This window comes from Pseudochaenichthys georgianus, chromosome 8 (genome assembly GCF_902827115.2).
Source record: "Pseudochaenichthys georgianus chromosome 8, fPseGeo1.2, whole genome shotgun sequence".
NCBI classification, from domain to species: Eukaryota; Metazoa; Chordata; class Actinopteri; order Perciformes; family Channichthyidae; genus Pseudochaenichthys; species Pseudochaenichthys georgianus.
In genome coordinates this window covers 33,253,101-33,257,680 of record NC_047510.2, presented here as the reverse complement: position 1 = coordinate 33,257,680, position 4,580 = coordinate 33,253,101, and the positions used below count along the sequence as shown (strand labels likewise).

Below are 4,580 nucleotides of genomic sequence, written 5' to 3'. Positions count from 1 at the left end.
TGAGAAACACCCTGTTAAAGGGAAGAATGGTGTGAAGAAGGAAGGGTTATAATCTGAAACAGCTTCATTCTTGTTGCCTTTCTTCTGCAAGTCGTGCATTCTCACACATGTAGAAGTTTAATAGTCTAATTAGGTTTTCCCTTAATGGCCGACCATAATGTGTGCCTGTCTCTGCGGGTGTGTGGTTTCACACAAGTTAAATCTGAAGGCTCGTGTGCTGTGGTTGTGTCTTCTACCTGTAATAGGTGTTCCCTCTCGGTGGGTTGTATGCGTTCCCCTGCTGCGGCGCGATGAACGAGTTGGCTTGGTGCGGAGGCACAAACACATCTGGAACCACAAATGTTTACTCGACAAAACATCCTCGTTTTAATCAGGTAAGGCATGCCCGTCGTGCAACTGATGTTAGTGAGGAGAGACGCTACAGGTGGATGTTAAATATTAAAGAGGTCATATTCTGCTGATGTTCAGGTGTGTATCAGTATGTAGTGTCTCTACTTTAAAGAGTCCTCTCCTGCTGATGTTCAGGTGTATATCAGTATGTAGTGTCTCTACTTTAAAGAGTCCTCTCCTGCTGATGTTCAGGTGTATATCAGTATGTAGTGTCTCTACTTTAAAGAGTCCTCTCCTGCTGATGTTCAGGTGTATATCAGTATGTAGTGTCTCTACTTTAAAGAGTCCTCTCCTGGTGATGTTCAGGTGTATATCAGTATGTAGTGTCTCTACTTTAAAGAGTCCTCTCCTGCTGATGTTCAGGTGTATATCAGTATGTAGTGTCTCTACTTTAAAGAGTCCTCTCCTGCTGATGTTCAGGTGTATATCAATATGTAGTGTCTCTACTTTAAAGAGTCCTCTCCTGCTGATGTTCAGGTGTATATCAGTATGTAGTGTCTCTACTTTAAAGAGTCCTCTCCTGCTGATGTTCAGGTGTATATCAGTATGTAGTGTCTCTACTTTAAAGAGTCCTCTCCTGCTGATGTTCAGGTGTATATCAGTATGTAGTGTCTCTACTTTAAAGAGTCCTCTCCTGCTGATGTTCAGGTGTATATCAGTATGTAGTGTCTCTACTTTAAAGAGTCCTCTCCTGCTGATGTTCAGGTGTATATCAGTATGTAGCGTCTCTACTTTAAAGAGTCCTCTCCTGCTGATGTTCAGGTGTATATCAGTATGTAGCGTCTCTACTTTAAAGAGTCCTCTCCTGCTGATGTTCAGGTGTATATCAGTATGTAGTGTCTCTACTTTAAAGAGTCCTCTCCTGCTGATGTTCAGGTGTATATCAGTATCTAGTGTCTCTACTTTAAAGAGTCCTCTCCAGCTGATGTTCAGGTGTATATCAGTATCTAGTGTCTCTACTTTAAAGAGTCCTCTCCAGCTGATGTTCAGGTGTATATCAGCGGTGATGACGTGAAGTCATGTGACCGTGCTGTAGTTCCTTTATAGCCCAACGTTAGCCTTTTACTTTTGGCAGTTGCTATTATGCTTCGAATTTGATACAAGTGGTGTTATAGTATCATAGACGTGTGTTTGCTAAATATATAGATTCTGCAATATTCTGAAAGCCAATGGAAAAATCCCATTGGCTTTTTGTTGAACGAGAAAATATGTTTTGTAATACAAGCTTTCTGAATTGATAATAATAATAATAACGATGATAATATAAATAAATGAGGCATAATCTCATGCTCCTTTGTGTTGAATTTAAAACAAAAGTTAGTCACATAAAAACATAAACGTCTAATCTTCGGGTGTTTTCTGGAAATGCACATGCCATGCAAGCTTAATCCTCTCAACATTCATTAGCGGTTGAAACAAACCTGAAAAACTAAGCTATACAGTAGAGCAGGCGGTGAAGTATTTTTTGCATGCATGTTTTTCCATGAACAGACAGACAACATTTAATCACCTTCTTCTGATTCTGAGCTCTCATGAGACTCTACGGGAAAAACATGGAATGAGGTTAAGCATAAATGATGATAAATGGGATTTTTTATATGTTATGAATGATGGAAAAATGAAGATATTTTGAGGGGGGGGGCTGTACCATAGCAGACGCAGAAAGAAACCGCAGCAAAAACGGCCAGACACTGGAGAAGGCTCTTCATCTTGAGACCTGCTGGAAACGAGAACAAAGAGGTGTTTCAGTGAGACGTCGTTAGATAGGAAAGAAGGAGCAATAACAGAGAAAGTGGCTCAGATTTTTTTTAAATGTGGGTGAAGAACCACAGATGTGTGAAAGTGGCAACGTTTCTAAATCTGTGTTTGAGGTTTTGGGCACGTATACATGCTGGCAATTTGATCCAGACTTCACATGGCAAACACCAGAGTTATATATATGTATAGTAGCAGATGTGTATGGATATGGAGAAGGGCTTTATAGAGCACCAATGCACACACTCCTGGAGCTTGGTTTGGAGGCTACTGCCGAATAAATGTTAGCTTAAATGATACTACTCATTACGTAACTCCTATATGCTTTTTCATTGGTCGATGTTATGTAACACAGGTTTTAAGGTTATTTTATACGGCAAATGTAGAACACAAAGGTGATTCAAAGTGCGTACATAAGCGTTAACACACACACTATATTAATGCATATAAACATTACAATAATAATACAAATTAAAATGTTAAAATTAAATAGAAATAAAAGCATTAACACACAATAAGATAAGTGACATTTTGATGTCGAGTGCAAACAATCCCAAAAGTAGGTTTCTGCATTTAGTTAAAAAAAAAAAATTAAATTAAATGTTTTACAAATATATTAAAATGGTATTAAAATAAAAGCATTAACACACAAAAAAATGAATACAAATGGAAATAAAATGAATAAAAGAGAAAGAAGGTAGTTTAAAATCAGCACTGTACATTCAGATGAGTGCTACAGGGAGTTTAAAGTACATCCTCCTTTTTGCCATCAATAGCCGCATTCATTATATATAAACACTTGCCAACACGCACACACACACACACACACACACACACACACACACACACACACACACACACACACACACACACACACACACACACACGCACACGCAGGCATATCTTGGATTACAGACTCACAGTGGGCACAGAAACAGAGACACAGAGTTCACAGAGACTGGCAGAAAACATCTAGACGCGCGTGTGTGTGTGTGTGTGTGTGTGTGTGTGTGTGTGTGTGTGTGTGTGTGTGTGTGTGTGTGTGTGTGTGTGTGTGTGTGTGTGTGTGTGTGTGTGTGTGTGTGTGTGTGTGTGTGTGTGTGTGTGTGTGTGTGTGTGTGTGTGTGTGTGTGTGTGTGTGTGTGTGTGTGTGTGTGTGTGTAGTGCTGACCTAAGTGTCTGCAGAGCTTGTATGCCTGTCTTAGCAGGGGTCCTGGGGGGTTTGATTCCCTGCAGGCAGAATGTGCCCACCTCAATGGAAAAAGCCACAGGCATGATGCTGGCACGCAGAACACCCCGAGGCTGCACATTTAAATACTTATTGTTTTTACGAGTTGTACATTGTGCACATTTTTACTTTAACTCTTTAGTTTTATACAAATATTTTGTTCTTTAATCTTTAATTGTATCTTCTTATGTTCATATAATTATTTGTATTTAATTTTGTATTGATAATCTTTACTTTATGTTGATGTAAGTATTTCCTTTTTTATTTCAACTTGTACTTTAACTTCTTAAATATATGCAAATATGTACATTTCTCATTGCACACTTTACTTTAAACGTATCTTATATTTTTCTCTATCTGATTTTAGTACTTTTCACAAATTCAAATGAGTACTTTAGTCATGTTTTAGTTTGAGGATTGCACGTTGCAGCAATAAATAAGAAAACACGAATCGGGTATTTCATCAAATGACTCGTGAGCAACCTCTACCTTTCCCCGCGTTAAGAACACTGGCTTCAATGTACTCACCGTTAAAGATAATTATGTCGTCTTGGAAAAATCTTCCTCTGTGTATTTTCTCCCCAGGAATATTCCCTAATTCTTCACAGCAACTCTTTTTATACTCACCTCTCCCCCCCCCCCTCTTCATGTCTCCCCCCCTCCCCCTTTAGCCCTCGCCCTCTTCCCTCCTCTCACACTATCAGTCTTCTTTTCCAGCATTCAATCAGAGTATCAGCTCACTCTCTCCCCGACTGCCACGCCTTCAAAGGGGGAGGCAGAGGGGGGTAAACAGGGAGACAGAGTTGAGGGTGAGGGGAGGTTTTATAACAGGTACCTGAAGATATTCACTGCTGTTTGCCATGATGTGAAAGACCCTCCACACTGAACCCACCCTCTGGCCCACAGGTGTGACTCTGACAACGAGTACATGAGTTAGGAGATGTTCACAAAGCAGAGTGAACACAAGTTGAAGAGACAGTTCATCATAAAAGTTCAAATACATATTTATCGTGTTGTGCTCACACCACCTTGATATGTTTAAAACATCAGCATTTACAGCAGATCAGAACCCGGAAACATCGCATACTTATGTCATACGTTTGAGAAGTTATACATAAGCAGAGATGGCAAAAGTACACACATCCTTTACTCAAGTAGAAGTACAGATACTCGTGTTTAAAAATACTCTGGTGAAAGTAGAAGTACT

General features: G+C 39.7%; 1 long non-coding RNA gene across 1 annotated transcript; it reads right to left on the bottom strand.

Annotated features, from left to right (window-relative positions):
• Nucleotides 1-236: 236 nt before the first annotated feature.
• LOC117451663 (uncharacterized) lies at nucleotides 237-3,919 on the bottom strand. The gene is made up of 3 exons (XR_004552694.2): nucleotides 3,902-3,919; nucleotides 2,039-2,110; nucleotides 237-327 (listed from the first exon to the last, which is right to left on the bottom strand). It is a non-coding gene; the product is annotated as an uncharacterized lncRNA (long non-coding RNA).
• Nucleotides 3,920-4,580: the final 661 nt, after the last annotated feature.